At 39.0% G+C, this 21,545-nt stretch overlaps 1 protein-coding gene across 1 annotated transcript in view; it reads left to right on the top strand.

The window, feature by feature from the left end:
• LOC124798989 (dynein axonemal heavy chain 10) overlaps nucleotides 1-21,545 on the top strand; it is a 1,080,466-nt gene that overhangs the window by 71,983 nt on the left and 986,938 nt on the right. The gene's annotated exons all lie outside the window — the stretch shown is intronic.

Here is a 21,545-nt window from a genome sequence, read left to right on the forward strand (position 1 = left end):
CATATAATTTCTCTAATAGTAATATTCATTATATTTTAAAATAATTAAATTACCAAATATTCAAACAATTTGAAAATAAATCAAAACAGAAATTCTGATGATGTCAATAGTAATCGGCTATGATAGCAATTAATGAGTAATGAATATTCAGATACTCATTTTACTAAGGTTTGAAGCCCTCCTTGCTGTTCTTCCATGTTTGTGATTTAAAATAGTGTTGTTTTGAAAATCAGCCTTATGCAAACACAATTAGTTAATTTTTGTATTTACCCATACATCTTTTGACTCCTGTGTGTCATCTTTGTTGGGTCAAATTTTTATTTCTTGAAATGCAGTATTTAGTGATGTAATTTTGAGAAATAAAAATTTGTCCCACAGAAGATAACACATAGGTCTCGAAACATGTCTGGGTAAATACAAAAATAAAGTAATTGTGTTTGCATGAGGCTGAGTTTCAAAACAGCCCAAAAGTATTCAGATATTCAATAACTCTGGGTCTTAAATTTTATTCTAAATATTTTCTTGCCCTAGAAGAAATAAACAACTGTCTGAACTAGATAGTTAATATGCATGTAAACAATATCTACTTATTGCAAACGTAAGAGAAAAGAAGACTTTATTGGTTCTATCAGTGGAGTTTTTCTCTATAACACTGAGTTGTCTACCTATTCTTTGCACTGCCTTAGACATATGGTGAGCAAATGGAGAGGAGCTTTCAGAACAATTTTTCTATGTGGTTTATATACTTTAGTATGTAGGCTATTCTTCATTTACTTGAATCATTAATGCTAACTTTGAAATGTCAAATTTTGGGAGTCGGTGATGTTAACATTTTGCACTCTGTTGTTCAAAAGTTGTTCCTGTTGTAATGAAGCCTGTATTAATTGTTGTGAAAATTCTGCACTCAGTAGGATGAGCAGTTGGGAATATTTCAGCTTCAGAACTGAGTGGAGGATGGTGGTCAACTTCTCATGATTTTAAAGATTTTATAAGTGCGTGGAATTCAAGTATGAAGGCAAACTTTTATTTTTTATTTTATGTAGCATGTTTTACTTAAATGGTAATATAATTCTAGGCTGACTCATAATTAACAAGACTGGTGTGAAGCAGAGTACTTACCTCTGGAAACGTTTCACAAGATTGTGAACTTTGAGTTCTCACATTGTTCATTTAATTCATTGACTCTGGCTACTGAGTTTAAGGCACTGACTTTGTGCATCTTTTCTTGGATGATTTCTACTTGAATGACACTTTATAACCACAGTAATGGCAATTTCTTATGAATTTAGTGTGTCAAAGATACTTCTTCCTCTTTGTTACAATATCTTTTTCCGTTAATGCAGCAATTGATATGTGTAATACACACTGCCAATTCAGAAAATTTTATAGCCATACAATCAGTATCACTAGCACCTGTCACATACAGTTGGTATTTTCTATCCACTGCTTAAGAGCAGCCTGCCATTAGTTATTTTTAACGTTAAGTTCCTAACACTGACTAGGTCCCTCTGTCCCTGAGTAATATGATATATTGAGATGTTCCTGACTATGACCCAGACAACTGTATTCTGGATGTATGAATACTGAATGTTTATATTGTGCATATAAACTCACACATTAGAAGAAGAAATTGTTCCTAGATTTTTTTAAAAAACATTACAGGATAAAGATTACAATCTGTGCAGCTCCCAGAAGAGAAGGAACAAGAAGAGAACACTTCTTAGCCTCTACTCCTATGCATTTACAAGCAAAAGCATTGGACCCCCCCCCCCCCCCCCCCCCTCTCTCTTTTGGTGAATATCCCAGCACTCCAGCAACTGAAAAGATGCAAAATGAAACAAAACATTGTGCAAGTGCTAAAGTAGAGGAAGGACAGCAATTTTTAACTAAAAGTGATTTTCTGCCCACCATCTAAAATTTCAGACCTGCTGGGATCAGCAAAGGATGACTTGTTGCTGCAGAAGGTGGGAATTTACAAAATATCTTGCCAGATTGGTATGGCCTATATAGAATACATAAAAGTGGAAGAATGCTGCACAGAACATAAATGTTGCACTGCAACCCAGAAAGTATGCAATTGCGGAACATTAATTTTGGCCACAGCAACATCCTTTTGGGACTCTATTATAAAAGAATGTGTTGAAATACCCATCACGGAAAATCTAATGAACCGTAACAGCAGCTACCTGCTGGATAATGCGTGGAATCCCATCATCTACGAGATTTGTCCCAGGCGAAGATGCCAGAATACTCTGATGACTGCGGTGAGTAGCAGTGCCAAAGACAGCTGACCATTGCAGATCCATCAGCGAGGGCACTGCCACCAGTGGTATGGTCCTTCTGACACTGTGACTCGGAAGCATGTGCAAAATACTTTCAGTGTGCTATATAGGATGTAGTGGAGAATGTCTTCATCAGTCTTTGATGGCTCACCTGAAGACAACTGGAATGTGTCCAGTTGAAATATTGTGGAGTGAAGTTTAGGACAACCAGCTGCAATCCTGAAATTTCTTTGAACATTTAATTCGCCGGGAAAATTTTAAATTTCATAATGTGGTTGATAATGAAAGGAATGCTGTGTCATGCTACATTTAAAAGATCATCTTGAAACATACCATATCAAAATATCATTATAATTTTTTTTGTTTACATATACATATCCACAGTTCTAGTACACAATAAAATCCCTTTGTGACAGTACTGTAATGCTGTTGCTAAATTTTGAGTGTTACTGACTTAAAGCAGCTGTATTGCAGTTATGTGTGAGGCGAGTTGGCAGATACAGAGGTGCTATATGTAATTTCTCAAGCAAGCCTTTTTGTATACTGTAAGGCATGAGGGTTAAGCCACTTCTGACAACATTGCAGAAAGGCTGTTCCATGACAGGCTGGCCTGTGGTATTTTTCCACACTATTACCCAACAGAAGCATTGATCTGTATGTTCCTGGAAGCAGTTTAATGTCGCAACAAGGGTGCTATTAATTGCCATAAATACTCTCTGTTTCTAACACAGTTATCCACAATTTGGCAGCACTCTCCACATATCAGTCTCCAACATGCTTTGGGCTAGCCAGCAGCTGACACCAGTCTGACCAGCCAGCTGCAACAGACGAGCTCACTGTTCTAAGTTCACCATGTAGGACTTAGGCAACACAATGGGAAGCCATCCCCCAGGTGCACAGCAGCACCAAACTTCTGCCTTGGAGGGCAATGGTTCATACCTTATGCTGTACTTCCTCCATACCTTTGCACCAGGCTTAGCTTCTAACCCAGTAGCCATAGCTGTGTATGGGAATTCAGGGGATTAACACATCAATGACAGTGCTCATTCAGGGCTGCATAGTGTTAGCTCAGATAGGAGCTACTGAGTGGGGTAAACAGTGGCAGAAAAGCAGGACGCAAGACATCAAAAGGCCATCCCACCACCACAGTCTTCCAATGTCAATGGCATCACCTGTGGACCATGTTCCTGCAGAAGGTGAGTCCAAGGGCAGTGTAGCACTCCAGCATTGTAATTCAAGATGAATAAAATAACTTGTATCTTACAGTGGAGTTTTCCTAGTCACCCCTGGCCAGCACCACCACCTCCGCAACACACCACAACACCATCTCTAAACCATAGGGGCCCCCATAACCCCTGATCATTGTAGAGTGATGTCACGAGTACTTGTGGTCCATGCCTGGCAACCGGTGCCTGCACAGTCGACCTTCATGTACCATGGCTTCACAACTACAGCTTGCCGTTTTGTCAAACAGTGATGAGGGAAGGTGATTGGACTATTGGATAAATGGTCACCAGTGAATTTCAAATGCAAGGTCTACCAATGTCAAGGTGTGAACCACTTAAACTGCAGTCAAAAGCTCTATGAATTAATTTGCATGTTATTGTGCTGCAAGGTACTGGAAGTTGGTCTGGGTGAATGTGGGACTGGAATGATCTGTTAATGCATTTTGCTTCATAGGACTGCTGGCAGAAATGGTGTGTTAGAGTAATCATGTTGCTTTGTAAGGAGAAGCTTAATATGCACATGGTAGGAATTGGGCAGGAAGGTAGTTGCTTTGAATTTAGGCAAATTTGGTGCCAATAGAATACAGTTCATGAAGGGGATTTTGGTAGCTTATCTGGAAATCTGAATGACATGGGTAGGGACTCAGTCAGTGTGAACCAGGATAATGTGCAAACTTTTGATAAAACTGCATTTGTGGGAAGTTAAAGCATCTTAGTGGTATGAATAGATTGGAAATGCGTAAATTATAATTTGAACTTGAGGATTTGTTTTCACCTCAAGGGCCACACCAGCAATGCCTATAATGCAGCACCATACCCCTAGAAGAACTGAATCCCCGGTATACTGCAGACCTTGCCATATACCGCCATGTATGCAACCAATATTAGAAAAATTAGCTGATCAACAGTATGTGGATGGGATAATAGAGGAATGCATTAGTCCATGAAGTGCAGCCAATGCAGTTGTACCAGAAAAGTTGCCAGATGGAACCAGAAGAGATAGATTCTTTTGTGGCTACAGACATTGTAACAGCAAAACCATAATCAATGTGTTTCTGATTTAAAACTGCACTGGAACTATTGACAATCTGGGAGCAGTGTTAAGTACTTCTCTATCTTAGATCTGAGGAGTGGGGGTACCATCAGATAGAGGTACACCCAAAGGACTATTTAGAAACAGCATTATCAATCCTCTGGGGCCATTTTAACTATTGTAGAATACCATAGAATGCTCTGGCGACAATTCAGTTTTTACTGGATGCAGTTGATACCTCACCAGTGCATGGTGTACCTGGGTGTTGTAATCATTTTTTCAAAGAATATGTCAGAGCATTTGCATCACTTATGAGAGGTTTTTAGAAGATTATGAGCAGTGAATTTAACATTAAACATGGGAAAATTTATGTTAACAGAATCTTCCATCAGTTCTTGGTAGAACAACATTATAATAAATGAATATATTGTAGAACAAAAGCAAACTGGTGCTTTTCATTTATTATGGAAAAATTTCTCTTTGCATTGGAAGAAGTTAAATGTTTATGACATGTCATTTCCAGTGAAGGGGTTAAAATGGATCTAGGTTAATACAGACAGTATGGGAATTTAGAATCCTAGTAATGTCTAGGAGCTACAATCTTTTTTTAGGTTCAGGGAATTATTTAAGAAAATTCATTAAAGGGTGTGCAGTGTAGTGGGACCATTTATGCAACTGTTAAAAAAAGTGATTTAAATAGACAAAGGAATAGTGAGATGCACTGGGTGAGTTAAAGAGAGCATTGATATCAAGTCCAGTACTTATTTTTCTGGACTATGGGAAAGAGTTTACTCTGTCAACCAACGCTTCCAATCAGGCTACAGAGTGTGTTCTCTGTCAGGTGGCAGATGGAGACGTGCACCCAGTAGCATATGCCTTTACGCAGTTGAACAGAGCAGAGGAAAAGAGAAAAACTACTTAACAACAGAAAAAGGGATGTGTAGTGTGATATATGGCACCAAGTATTTCAAGTGTTATTTGTAAGGGAGGAGGTTTAAAGTACTAAAGGACCATGCAGCCGTTAGTGATTGTTGGGGTTCAAGGAACCTTCTACCAGGATGGCATTGGGGTTAAGTGAATTTGAGTATCAAGTTATTCAAGAGCTTGGTAATAGGCATTCAAATGTTGATAGTTTAAGCCAAAAAGTAGCATCGATACAAGCACTTAGTTACAATCTTGCGTAATGGCAGACATTGTGATAGGAACCTTGGAATGTAAACAGTATGAATCACACCACAGTTCACTGTGTGGGATGGGTTGTGGTGTAAGACAATGAGGTTTGGACCACAGGTAGTAATACAAGCACAGCTGAAAGAGGAAATGTTGAAAGAAGTTCATACCTTGTAAAGGGACACCCTCCTCTAACGTTACTTTTCCTCAATAGAACTAAGCGATACCAAAAGTAATTACGAATTATTAAACAGGTTAATATTATCTCAACTTTTTTTCTTAAAAGAATTGGATATGATTTTGTCACCCTGTATTACATTTCAGGCTAAAATGTATAAAAAGCAATTAATGTATTTTCATTGTTACAATCGATATGTGCTAGCTTTGAATGTACAGTTAAAGTTACTTTTCTTTTAGAAACATTTGAAATTGTGAAATATTTGGTGCACTTAAAATTTCTATTATTAATTATTCAATCTGACACTAATTATTAAATTTATTTCTGGATTTGTTTATAAAATAATGGTATAAAGTCATTTGTCAAGAAAATTTGTAAACTCTTTGGAATATTGTTAGTACACAGGGTGGATTAGTAGTGGGCTTACCTCTGGTGTGATAAGACATGTTTTTATTTTTGACAATAACGATGTAATTTTCTGCTTTGTTGAAGTGGAAATTGTAAAGACTGTGTGATATAGAAAAAATTTAAGAGAATAAAATTAATGTAAAAACAGAAATTACTGGTCAGGCAATTTTTCAGAAGTTCTTACATCAGTTGGAACCGTGATAACCCATAATATCAAAAGTTTCAGCTTCAAGAATCAGCCCCCAAACGTGAAGAACTGGAGCCAACTATGAGAAAAGAGGATAAGTAAAAAGTTTATTGTAAATCTTACTCCTATTGAAGCTTATTATAAGAATTAATTATGAAGCCAGCAACAATCAACAAAAGGTGTGAATCTAGAGTAGATTACAACCTCCTGCTGTCAGGAAACTGGGGGTGGTAGAACAACGGATGCAATGCATGCAGTGAGCACATATGAGCCATAAGGTATTATCTGCAGATGTTACCAGAAGCAGCAGAGTATTTTAAAATGATTGGGTTGCATGCTCTTGGGCCATTCAAAAAGAATCCAACCGAGAATCAATTTGTGTTAATCATTATTGATCATTTTTCTAACTATGTGGAAATGAATTGCAATCCCTAACCAAAAGGCAGCAATGGTAGTACAAGCGTTAGTCAACAGTTGAGTGGAATGGCAGAAACTATGATCAGTGATCAAGGGACAAACTGTATGTCCAATTCATTAAAGCAGCTGTGTAATTTGCTAATGGTTAAGAAGTTAAAGATAAGTCCATTGGGCCATCAGGCTAATGTTACAGAGGGGGTACATCACACAACCGAAAGGATGTTGAGTCATTATGTGAGTTTACGTGATAATGATAGCGATGTGTATTAATCTTTTGTTGTGAGTGCGTATAATTCAAAAATCCATTCTGTGATAACAGTTATCACCATATGAGGTAGTTTATGAGAGGCCCATGCCATCTTTGTTTGGTGAAATTGGCTAAGAATTGTCAGGGAAGTGTATTCAGGGAGCAAACACCAGAGCCCTTGAATATCACATATACAGTGTTGGGGAATTGTGGGCAGATTAACATAGTATAAAATCAGTAAGTGGATAATGTTATCAAACAGCTACATTCTGACAGGTATGACAAAGAAATATGTAACGCATTGTCAGGGGCGAAATCAGGTTGTTGAACAATATCGCTGGTAAATGCCAAGCTTCAGTTACTGACTCATACAACTATCATGCATATTGGGTGTCTCAAGCCATATTGAGGTAATCCAGATGTGTTGACACAGGTGACGTCCAGTGAGGGTAGGAATATGGGTAGTAGAAAAAGAGGAACTGCAGGAACCTTGCACAACCAGGACAGGAGATTCCCTATGGATTAAGACCAAGGAAGTAGGAGGGAATGGTTTGTGTTGGGTGAGAATGGATGTTTTATTTAGAAGCATACGCAATTAATATGACAGTGTAGGATGGGGATAGGAGGAAGAAGTGTTGTTCACCGTGTAGTATTATACTTTTCTGTTCATTTGTATGAAATCTGTACAAGGTGTCTGGAAGTAACTAGGTATTAAAAATGGCTGTAGAAGTTTTGATATCAATGGAATCATAATAGGAATAGTTTGCACATACAGGTCACTAAACAAGGCTAGGATTTCTGTAGTCATGGCCTGGGTATGTGTCAGCTGGCTCGGAGGTCATACTACCATAGTGGCATTGATACAGCTGCAAACATTTGGCTGCTAGCCCCACCTTGTACTCCATGCTCATAATTTGTTCCATCTTACCTGCTTCTTGCCTGTCCTATGTTTAACCCTTGATCAGCACTTGTTTTTACATTTTCTGCAGTACAGCAGTTGCTGTGAGAGATGCTGCACATAGCAATTAAAAAGATGGCCAGTCTCCTATCCAACAGCAAGCACAGATCACTGCACTTTATGAAGTGTGGAATTCCATCATGCAGGTGCAGAGATGGTGGCATACTATGAGTGGAATGAATGCCACAATTCGCCCAGAGACTATGAAGAATTGTTACAGAAAGTTAATATGCACAAGCTTGGTAAAAGATGCAACAAAAACTGGTCAGTCATCCATGTCTCAATTTGATGGTAAAGTGATGTTTGTGCAGGAAATGTTTCTATGCATCCCTTTGAAATAACATGCCAGGTTGCACACAAAAGAGGACTCACAAGTTAGTCAGTATGTCAGATCTCGCATAAAGAACTGAATTATCAAACATAGAAACTACTTCATATGCAACAGCTGAAGCTGGGAGGCTGTAACCACAGAGTGGGGTTGTTGTTTGTTGTGGACTTCAGTCCTGAGACTGGTTTGATGCAGCTCTCCATGCTACTCTATACTGTGCAAGCTTCTTTATCTCCCAGTACCTACTGCAACCTACATCCTTCTGAATCTGCTTAGTGTATTCATCTCTTGGTCTCCCTCTACGATTTTTACCCTCCACGCTGCCCTCCAATACTAAATTGGTGATCCCTTGATGCCTCAGAACATGTCCTACCAACCGATCCCTTCTTCTGGTCAAGTTGTGCCACAAACTTCTCTTCTCCCCAATCCTATTCAATACTTCCTCATTAGTTATGTGATCTACCCAGCTAATCTTCAGCATTCTTCTGTAGCACCACATTTCGAAAGCTTCTATTCTCTTCTTGTTCAAACAATTTATTGTCCATGTTTCACTTCCATACATGGCTACACTCCATAAGAATACTTTCAGAAATGACTTCCTGACACTTAAATCAATACTGGATGTTAACAAATTTCTCTTCTTCAGAAACGCTTTCCTTGCCATTGCCAGCCTACATTTTATATCCTCTCTACTTCGACCATCATCAGTTATTTTGCTCCCCAAATAGCAAAACTCCTTTACTACTTTAAGTGCCTCATTTCCCAATCTAATTCCCTCAGCATCACCCGACTTAATTAGACTACATTCCATTATCCTTGTTTTGCTTTTGTTGATGTTCATCTTATATCCTCCTTTCAAGACACTGTCCATTCCATTCAACTGCTCTTCCATGTCCTTTGCTGACTCTGACAGAATTACAATGTCATCGGCGAACCTCAAAGTTTTTATTTCTCCTCCATGAATTTTAATACCTACTCCGAATTTTTCTTTTGTTTCCTTTACTGCTTGCTCAATATACAGATTGAACAACATTGGGGAGAGGCTACAACCCTGTCTTACTCCCTTCCCAACCACTGCTTCCCTTTCATGTCCCTCGACTCTTATAACTGCCATCTGGTTTCTGTACAAATTGTAAATAGCCTTTTGCTCCCTGTATTTTACCCCTGCCACCTTTAGAATTTGAAAGAGAGTATTCCAGTCAACATTGTCAAAAGCTTTCTCTAAGTCTAGAAATGTAGGTTTGCTTTTCCTTAATCTTTCTTCTAAGATAAGTCGTAAGGTCAGTATTGCCTCACGTGTTCCAGTGTTTCTACAGAATCCAAACTGATCTTCCCCGAGGTCGGCTTCTACTAGTTTTTCCATTCGTCTGTAAAGAATTCGTGTTAGTATTTTGCAGCTGTGACTTATTAAACTGATAATTCGGTAATTTTCACATCGTCAACACCTGCTTTCTTTGGGATTGGAATTATTATATTCTTCTTGAAGTCTGCGGGTATTTCGCCTGTTTCATACATCTTGCTCACCAGATGGTAGAGTTTTGTCAGGACTGGCTCTCCTAAGGCCGTCAGTAGTTCCAATGGAATGTTGTCTACTCCGGGGGCCTTGTTTCGACTCAGGTCTTTCAGTGCTCTGTCAAACTCTTCACGCAGTATCATATCTCCCATTTCATCTTCATCTACATCCTCTTCCATTTCCATAATATTGTCCTCAAGTACATCGCCCTTGTATAGACCCTCTATATACTCCTTCCACCTTTCTGCTTTCCCTTCTTTGCTTAGAACTGGGTTTCCATCTGAGCTCTTGATATTCATACAAGTCGTTCTCTTATCTCCAAAGGTCTCTTTAATTTTCCTGTAGGCAGTATCTATCTTACCCCTAGTGAGATAGGCCTCTGCATCCTTACATTTGTCCTCTAGCCATCCCTGCTTCGCCATTTTGCACTTCCTGTCGATCTCATTTTTGAGATGTTTGTATTCCTTTTTGCCTGCTTCATTTACTGCATTTTTATATTTTCTCCTTTCATCAATTAACTTCAATATTTCTTCTGTTACCCAAGGATTTCTCCTAGCCCTCGTCTTTTTACCTACTTGATCCTCTGCTGCCTTCGCTACTTCATCCCTCAAAGCTACCCATTCTTCTTCTACTGTATTTCTTTCCCCCATTCCTGTCCATTGTTCCCTTATGTTCTCCCTGAAACTCTGTACAACCTCTGGTTCTTTCAGTTTATCCAGGTCCCATCTCCTTAAATTCCCACCTTTTTGCAGTTTCTTCGGTTTTAATCTACAGGTCATAACCAATAGATTGTGGTCAGAGTCCACATCTGCCCCTGGAAATGTCTTACAATTTAAAACCTGGTTCCTAAATCTCTGTCTTACCATTATATAATCTATCTGAAAGCTGTCAGTATCTCCAGGCTTCTTCCATGTATACAACCTTCTTTCCTGATTCTTAAACCAAGTGTTAGTTATGATTATGTTGTGCTCTGTGCAAAATTCTACCAGGCGGTTTCCTCTTTCATTTCTTAGTGCCAATCCATATTCACCTACTATGTTTCCTTCTCTCCCTTTTCCTACACTCGAATTCCAGTCACCCATGACTATTAAATTTTCGTCTCCCTTCACAATCTGAATAATTTCTTTTATTTCATCATACATTTCTTCAATTTCTTCGTCATCTGCAGAGCTAGTTGGCATATAAACTTGTACTACTGTAGTAGACATTGGGTTCGGTCTATCTTGGCCACAATAATGCGTTCACTATGCTGTTTGTAGTAGCTTATGTGCAATCCTATTTTTTTATTCATTATTAAACCTACTCCTGCATTACCCCTATTTGATTTTGTGTTTATAACCCTGTAGTCACCTGACCAGAAGTCTTGTTCCTCCTGCCACCGAACTTCACTAATTCCCACTATATCTAACTTCAACCTATCCATTTCCTTTTTTAAATTTTCTAACCTACCTGCCCGATTAAGGGATCTGACATTCCAAGCTCCGGTCCATAGAACGCCATTTTCTTTCTCCTGATAACGACGTCCTCTTGAGTAGTCCCCGCCCGGAGATCGAATGGGGGACTATTTTACCTCCGGAATATTTTACCCAAGAGGACGCCATCATCATTTAATCATACAGTAAAGCTGCATGCCCTTGGGAAAAATTACGGCTGTAGTTTCCCCTTGCTTTCAGCCGTTCGCAGTACCAGCACAGCAAGGCCGTTTTGGTTATTGTTACAAGGCCAGATCAGTCAATCATCCAGACTGCTACCCTTGCACTTACTGAAAAGACTGCTGCCCCTCTTCAGGAACCACACGTTTGTCTGGCCTCTCAACAAATACCCCTCCGTTGTGGTTGCACCTACGGTACGGCTATCTGTATCGCTGAGGCACGCAAGCCTCCCCACCAATGTCTAGGTCCATGGTTCATGGGATCTCGCATAAAGAACTGAATTATTAAACATAGAAACTTCATCATATGCAACAGCTGAAGCTGGGAGGCTGTAATCACAGAGTGGGGTATGGAGAGTCAATTTGAATTTGGCATGAAAATTGGCCTCACTTGTTCAACAACATCCTCTTGCAGTGACAAGGCCATATTCTATGTCAGAGGTTTTATAAACAGACCTGATTGCCATCGTTGACTAGAACAAGATCTTTGTATTACATCAGAGAAGATGCAGGATCACATGGAAACAACTGTATGGTATGGAACAACTGCCACAAATGTTATTGGGTGATTTATCCTGCATGACACAATGAATGCAGAATGCTACCTTCAGATGTTTGAAAATTATGTTCGGCTCGCTGTACCTGCATGACATAACATTGAAGACATTATTTTTGTGCAAGATAGTGCACCACCTCACGCTGTAAAGGTCATGTGTATATGGTTGCAAGAGAAGTATCCAGGACATTGGCTGGGAAGACACAGATTGAAGACACAGATTTCATGAGTGGCCTGTGGGAAGTCCATGCATTACACCACATGACTTCTTCTTATGGAGCTGGGATAAATGTGAGGTGTACTGTGCAAAACTTCACACACTGGAAGAGCTGGAAGCACGGATTGGGAATGTTATCAGCAATATCCAATGCAACTTCCTCCAGAGGTCTGTGTATTCTGTATCCAGCCATTTGAGATGACTAGTTGGTATCACAGGCACCTACACTGAAGTTTAAATTATGCTGCCACATTCTTATATAACAATGTATGCATGATATTAATTTTAGTAAATTATCTTTGGAAATGTAGAATTTGTTCACCTTTTTCAATGCCTAGTTACTTTCCAAACACCCTGTATATATTAGGATTGAGTTTTCTTTTTGTATTTCCATGTCATGAGAGACATCTTGAAGAGGGAATGGGAGTGATGAGAGTTCCCCATTCCCATATTACTGTGGATCAAAGTAAAAGATGGGGGGTGCTCACAAGCCATTGTTGGTCACTGAAGCTGACTCTGGATGCTTGGGAAATGTGTAATGAGGTGTGACATTTATTAGATGTGTTTTTGGAGGTACGGAGGAAGATGAAAGGGAAAGACATGCTAAAGAAAGTGAGGAGTGGGTGTGGCAAGTTGCACCAGTCATGTGAGCAATTGTGAGGGCAAATGCAGCAGATAGTGTAAGTAGTGCCACGTACAGTACAATGGCATAAGCAGGGTGATTAGACATATGGGGTAGGTTATTATTAAGAATGGGTTTTGGGACTGCACATGTCAGAGCCATCTGGAAACTAAATGGCATTACAAAGAGAGAGAGAGAGAGAGTGGTGTAGCAAGGAGAAATAAGACCACCATAGAATGCCACACAGTTAACCAGTTTGGAACAAGAGGTATTGAACAATACCCCAGTATTGCGAAAATTAGCAACAGAGATAACACTCCTGGTAAGACAACAGTTAACATAGTGAACAGGGACCTGGAAGTTTCACAGGCTCAGGTGGACACTTTGGACAGAAGAAGTAGTAAGACTGTTGCAGTCTTTGGCTGATAGCTTCTGGGACACTTTAGTTAGTGGTAACAGAGCTGCAGGAAGCAATTTTACATATGGAATGTGAGTGGCTGAGTCAAGTTCTGTGCAGTCCAGATCAGTTCTTGGTAGGTCTGTGGAAAGTGTGGAAGGAGTTGGTGCCACAATTGGAACTTGTGGTTGAACCAGAAAAGTCAACTGTACCATTATATTACCATGCAGTGGTCAAAATCAGGACACATTTATTGAAACTGTATATGCTAGAACACTTTCCAATTAGTAATGGGCAAGAAATCATATGTAGTGGTGAAATGGGCATTGTTCCTTACTGTACAAGATTCCATGAGAGTGTAAATAGGGAACATTCATATAAACTGTTGTTTAATGTTTTGGAGAGGTTAATGGATAAGAGGCAGCTTCAACAACAATGGAGGTTTTTATAATAGCTTAAGGACTGCTGGAGCCAATGGGCTGGGAATTTTAGAGGGGAATGTGCCCTACTCCATAGCTTTGTTGCTTGAAAAACTTCTGCCTTGGAGAGCAGCAGTTTTCGTCCAGTGTGGTATTTCTACCAGGGTGAGCTTCTAACCTTGTAGCCATGGCCACCTATGGGAATTCAGCAGATGTACAAGGTGCGTTCCATAAGTAATGTGACCAAATTCATACAAAATCATTTATTGAATATATTCATACAAATAATCAAAAATTTTCAAAATAGCACCCTCTTGCATCGATACACTTCTGGAGGCAGTGTTTCCATGCCTGGAAGGCATCCTGGAATGCCTTTTCCAGAATGTCCTTTAGAGCTGATACAACACCCGCCTGGATGCTTTCAATCGTGTCCCAATGTTTTCCTTTCATGAGTCCTTTTAACCAAGGAAACAAAAAAAAAGTCAGCGGGACCCAGGTCAGGACTGTAGGGAGGCTGGGGAGGCAATGGGGTTTTGGTCCTGGCCAGGAAGTCATTGACAATGAAGGCGCTGCGAATCGGCAGATTGTCGTGGTAAACTTTCCACGTGTCCTTGATGTCGCTTCGGCAGTGCGAGACCCTTCTTTTCAGTCTTTTGAGCACTTCCAAGTAGAAAACTGAGTTCACTGTAGTCCCAGTAGGTACAAGTTTGTGGTGGACAATGCCTGTGATGCCAAAGAAGACAATGAGCATGGTTTTGATTCTGGACTTGCTCATGCGTGCCTTCTTGGGATGAGGCAATGATTGGGTGTGCCACTCTGAACTCTGCCTTTTTGTCTCAGGGTTGTACTCAAAAATCCACGACTCATCACCAGTGATAACTGAGTTTAAAAAAAGAGGATCATTTTCACACATTTCCAACATTTCTCGGCACTGAAGCACTCGCATGTGCTTGTGTTCGTCAGTCAATACTTTTGGGACAAGTTTGGCACACACCTTTCTCATGTTCGAATCTTCAGACACAATGCAGAAAACGGTTGTTTTTGACATGTTTAGAGTTTGTGCTATCAATTGAAGGCTCAGCTGTCTGTCAGAGTTCAAACAGTCGCCCACAAGCATCACATTTTTGTCAACTCATATGGTTGATGGCCGTCCACTGCAAGGTTCATCGGTGATCTCCTCTCGGCCCTCCATGAACAACTTGCGCCATCAAAAAACTTGTGATTTGGACATGCTGAAGTAATGGAAACATTTCGGTGGTGGACTTCCCGAGTTTAATGCAAAATCTGATAGTGTACCATTTGTTCTACAGAATGATCCATTGTACTGTGTTACATAAACTCAAAATGGGGTTGATGGAAATGCACGTTCTGTCTCTCCGGCAGTTCACAGCTGAATGAGACAAAGAGCATTTTGAAGCTAACACCCCCCTCCACTTAGCCCAACTTGTTACAGTTGGTCGCATTACTTATGGAACACACTCTGTAGCTGTCAGTGGCACTGCTCACTCAGGACTCACATTGTTAACTCGTGCATGCTGTGCTGAGGGAGGTAAACAGTGTTAGCAAAGCAGGACATGGACATCAAATGGTGATCCCAATTGTAATCTCCTGCTTCGTCCTTTGTTGTTGTTACTACTATTGTCAATGGTGAAATCTTTTCAAAAAATACGAGGAGTAATATTTACAAAAAACTTTTTACTTATCTTCTTTTCTCGTAGTTGGCTCCAGTTCTTCATGTCAAAGGGTCTGATTTTTGAAACTGAAATTTTCACATTTTAGGTTCTCATGTTCCAATTTACGTAAATAAATTTGATGAATGCCTATGCAGATTTTTTGTTTTTGTATATGTATACATATGCGCTTCGCATTTTACTATATCATACTGTCTTTTGAATTTTCACACTAACACAGCTGAAATTTCATTGTTCTTCAAAATTTCAAATACACATCTGTTCACATCAGAGGCACGCCCATTACTACTTCCTCACTCTGCGGTAATAACAATTTTTCGAAGGGTTTACAGATTTTCTTGACAAAAGAATTTCTAGTAATTTATAAATGAATCTAGAAATAAACATAATAAACTGTACCAGATTGTGTAATTAATAATATAAATTTAAGTGTGCTAAATATTTCACAATTTCTAAACGTTTCTAAAAAAAAATTATTTTAACTGTACATACAGAGCTAGTACATATCCATTGTAACAACGAAAATAAAGTAATTCAATTTTATAGTTTTTAGCTTGAAATATAAAATAGTGTGTATAAAATTATACGAAATTTTTCAGATAAATGGTTGAGTTAATGTTGTCCTGTCCAAAATTCGATAATTAGTTCTGGTATCGACTACTTCTGTTGAGGAAAAGTAATGCTAGAGGAGGGATATCCTATTACAATATCCCCCTCACAAAATTTTGAAACTATGTGTTTACAGTATTTTGTGACCTACTATAAGGTTTGCCACATGGTATACAAAGTGATGCCAAAAGATAGAATACAGATGTATAGAAGTATCTGATACATAACATATTACAGAAAATATAAGAAAAATATCAGCTATACAAGTCGTAATTTATAGATATATCAGGGCATGGTATTCAGATCTGAGGAACATTCTGTCACAAGCTGAAAGTATAGAAGTAAGTACAGAGTCAATGTAAATTACTAGAATTAAAAATTGCAAGTTTACTTATATAAAGTCACACCTTCAAAATTTTCAAAAGAGAAGAAAAAAATTCACAGCCTAAGTGTACGACGAGTGAGCCAACTTGAAAAACTCACAACGACAGGTACATACCAGAAGAATATAATCAGTCATGAGCAGGAATATAGCACAAAATCAGTCAGCCACTTAAATCACAGTAAGCAAGGAAATGTTGACTCATGAAAGGAGAAAATAATGAAAAAAATATTAGGGCCTAAGCTTACAATGTGGTGATCAACCTGTGAATCCAAACGACACCAGGTACAGACCAGCAAAAATGTTTCGACCCAACAAAATGAATTAAGTTCACAATCATATATCAATAAGTTCAATCATATGTAAAGAGTAATTATAGGAAGCATCTAGCCTCAGTCAATAATTGCTTGAGCAGACCCACAGTGGCTATGACCAGAGTACCATAACAGATTTAAGCACGAGTTTGCCCACAACTCAAGTTCCAGTGAGATACAATATTGCAGTACAGATAATCAGAGTCATAAATAGCTATGAATGATGTCATAATCAAGTACCTTGAGGACCAAAATCAGTGTGTGAAATCATAAATGCATACAGTGATGAATTCTTCTCAGATTATCAGCCGAGTGGTGGCGAAACCAGAAGATGATGGGTACGAAGCTCATTGAAACACTGCGACAAGACTTCGCCACCACTCGGCCGATAATCCGAGAAGAATTCATCAGTGGAATAGGCTGAGAAAGACTGCAGTCACAGAAATGCATACATCTTGTTATACTATCTATACTCATAAATGTCTTCCATACTATTTGCTAATTGTTCATACAAACTAACCTACATACATAGAGGCCCAAAAGATTCATTTATAACTGAAAACAAAAATACATACTGATTTAAAGTTACATAATGTATTGGGAAGTTAATCCTCTACTTGAAAAAACACATTTGTCTGGACTATCACTGTCCATGCCAGTGATAATTTTTATAAACAAATAGTTCTATGAATTCTTCATATAGGATAATTTCTTGCTTAATGATTTACAAATCTCAGTCACATCACTGATGTAGTTGACAGATGATTGAGTACATTACCCAGCACCTATGATCTCTTGTAAGTCAACTGGAACAGCAAGGGTACAGCTATACAGCAGTGTGGGAGTGGATCCACCCATATCTTTCAGAGTCCTCCCTAGATGTCTCATCACAAACTCCAATGGATAGATTACTTCATTTCTAACATTCACATCAAATTCTGCAACATTGTTTTGTGTACTAAGTATGCTGTTCAATGCCTCCCTCACATCACATGGCATATGCTCTGCATATTTACATTGAAAATAAATAAATAAGTATACAGGGTATACACCAGACTGGATTAAAAAGTGTTCACGTATGAAAGTTTAATAAACAGAGCTAAATGCAATGAAGAATGAACTAGTAAGGTGATACACACAGATATACTAAGATACTGTTCCTAATTTTTACAGTACAAAATATGAAAATTTATTACTGAGTATTTAATGGTATTGTCTCATTTCAAAATTGTAAAAGGATCTACTCATTTAGTATCATGGCATAAATGTATCAAATTCTAAAGCACAGATCTATTGCAAAATGTAATTATATGGTTATATGAACCTGCAAATATAGTGTGTCACAGTCAGTATATAAGATAGAACTTAATCATATGATCTTACATACTACATTCCTGACAATGAAAAAAGAGAAACAAAAATAGATACTTATGGATCATGTCTATAAGCTTTCAGTTCAGTGATATTGCGTAATCCAAACATCTTCCTCAATGTAGGATACACAAGTCTGTATGCATAAAGATGCGGATTTTCAAGAATTTTGAATGGTCCTATATAGATTCGAAAAATTTCTTTATCTCAGATGTCAACACTTTTTACATTTCTCTTTGGCTTTTACCAACACAATACCTCCTACCTCAAACTTAGAAAATCTGCCTTTGCCATCATGTCTCTGCTTTCTGCTATCCTTCTGTTTTTTCATCATTTCCCTGACACACTGTTCCCTCTCTTGCAGTGACAGAATTTTACGTGAAGGAAACTCAACATTCTCAGAAATAAAGTTAGCTTGTCTATGATTAAATATGATTTCAGATGGTGAAAAACCTTTTGAAGAATGTTGTAAACTGTTCATAATATCCTCAAAATCACTGACATAATCTGTCCAACTGGTATGATTCTTACTGCAATATATCATAAACAATCTTCCAGTTTCTCTCATATATCTTTCTGCTGGATTACATGAACGATGGTACACCGATGTTAGAATATGCTTTATTTTTGTGTGATCAACAAAATCTTTCCAAGCTTGTGATGTAAACTGAGAACCATTGTCAGATAAAATTGTTTTAGGAATATCCACCTGATGAAAATATGTGTTTTCAAACTTAAGAGGTTATTTGGTTATTGGTAGCTTTCTTAAGAGGAAACAGCTTTATGAACTTCGAAAATACATTGACCACCACAAAAACATAACAAAATCCATTCTTAGACTTAGCCAAAGGTCCATAAATGTACACAGACATGAGATCAAGGTTACTAATAGGCAGTATGTTTTGCATCTGGTTTCTACTTGTTTGGTCACTTACCTTCACTGTTTGACACCTATCTCATGTAATAAAACTTGGCAAAAATGTCTCGACAGTGTGACACATAGTGACGGACACTCCTAAGTAAACCTGACCAGAAAAATCTCTTGTGGATTCTATCATATGTCTTAACAAATCCTAAATGTCTGACCTCTGGTGTGTCATGGAATTTCTGTAGAACATCTAATTGCATGTGTTTAAGAATCACTGGTAGCCACCTCTTTCCAAACGGATCAAAGTTTTTCTTGCAAAGTAATCCATTAACTACCTTAAATTGTTCTTTCACATCCTCTGACTGAATTTGCACCAGAACAGCTCCGATCCCATACCCACTAGCATCTGCGTGTAGTTCTGTAGGTGCTCTCTCATCGTACAGACCAAGTACAGGGTCAGTTGTCAGAGCTTTTCGCAGCACATTGAAAGAATCTTGTTGAGCACCACCCCAGATAAATTTAGCACCAGCTTTTAACAACTCTTGGAGTGGCCGGGCTTTGATACAAAAGTCTTTGTTAAAACGACGGTAATAAGAACATAATCCGAGGAAGCTTCTCACAACTCTAATACTTTTATGAATAGGAAATTCCGTTATAGATCTCACCTTTTCTGGGTCTGGCTGCACACCTTCGTTTGACACAAGGTGTCCAAGTATTTTGATTGTTTTTTGCTCCAAAGAGACACGTTCTTGGATTAAGTTTCAGTCTGCCTTCTTGGAGACACTTAAGAATGGTCCTCAGTCTTTTTATGTGTTCATCAAATGTCTCTGAGAACACTATAATGTCATCTAAATAACAAAGACACATCGTCCACTGCAGGTGACGTAAAAGATTATCCATCATCCATTCAAAAGTTGCTGGTGCATTACATAAACCAAATGGCATTACTTTAAACTCATACAGGCCCTCAGGGGTGATGAATGCAGTTTTCTCATGATTAGCCTCATCTACTTCGATTTGTCAATATCCTGAGTACATGTCCATGGTTGAAAAAAACTTAGCCCACTTCCGACAATCTAGTGTGTCGTCAATTCGTGGAAGAGGGTAAACGTACTTTTTAGTTATCTTATTAAGCTTGACACATGGTATGCTCTCTTTCTTATTGGTTGATGGTCTCCAGTGATAATTCGGTGCTTCACCATCTATTTATCTAATTTACTCTTCACCTGTGGATTGAAGCATTCAGAGAACTCTTGAAGAATGACAAGTAGCTTCTTTTGCTGTTCCTTAGTGAGATCTGGGGTTAGTTGAGCTAGAAGATATTGTCTCATAGTGGTAACTCTAATTTTCCCCACAGACACGGCATGGGAGGTTTCTATGATGCTCAACTGTTCTTCAATTAATGGCTCAGCGTTTGCTACCCATATGCATCTTGGAAGGATCTGCAGTTCTTGGCAAGCTATCCACAGTTCACTGAATCCATTATTAAATGAGATGACAGAGGCTGGGGGACCAAGTTATTTTTCAGTGGTATGCTTCTTTTACATTCCACAATAAGGTCCATGGGTTTATGCATGTCATGACACGTGACAGTCACCTTTCTAGCACTGACTGCAGGAATGATCATTTCCTCCAGCACACATAGTATCCACACACTCGGATGCGCATCTTCCAGTCCACAGTATCTCATCCCATCCAGCATAATCTTTGAGCAACCACAATCTATAATTGCCTGAGAAGCTTTCAAAAAGTCCCATCTTTCAAAAAGTCCCATCCGAGAATGACATCATGACTACACTCTTGTAAGATGATGAATTCTAATGGCTGTGTATGGCCACTTATACCCACATGAGTGGTACATCTTCCTGTAGGATTTACATATTTTCCATTAGCCACTTTCAGCAGAAATTTTTTGTTGTCTACGAATGCGGTTTTCTGCAACTGGCAATGGTACTTCTCCGAAATGGCTGAATATGATGCTCCAGAGTCCACAAGAGCTTGGGCTGGTCGGCCATCTATCAGGATATCGATGTAGTTTCCTATCATTTTTGTAGTGATTGACAGCGGAGGATTTTTCTCTTCAGTGGCCTCACCTCCATGAAAGTTCGCACCCTTTAGTTTTCCAGGTTATGGCAGCTATGTGATCAACTGGAGCTTCTAAACGGTGATGGAGACCTTGATCAGTGTGTTGGGGAGCGTTCTCTCCAGCGGCTAGCTTGCGGCGATGGTGACCTATGTTGTCCTACACCTGCACCCACCTCTTCTTGTTCATCTTCATTGTCCCTGAGTTGGCATTGGTTAAGATCAGTCTGTTGTCTTCTGGTGTGGACGTCATCAAATATCCGCCGCCTTTGTTGACTATAGGCATCACATGTCCCGGACAGTGGAAACGTATTGGTTGGTTGTCCTGAGTCCTCCAGACGTCAGTCTTCCTTGGTGCCCAAACAGGTTCCTCATGCGGCATTGTGGGAATGTAACTCCACCTGGGTCTCAGCTTTTTC

This window comes from Schistocerca piceifrons, chromosome 5, assembly GCF_021461385.2.
Source record: "Schistocerca piceifrons isolate TAMUIC-IGC-003096 chromosome 5, iqSchPice1.1, whole genome shotgun sequence".
Lineage (NCBI taxonomy): Eukaryota > Metazoa > Arthropoda > Insecta > Orthoptera > Acrididae > Schistocerca > Schistocerca piceifrons.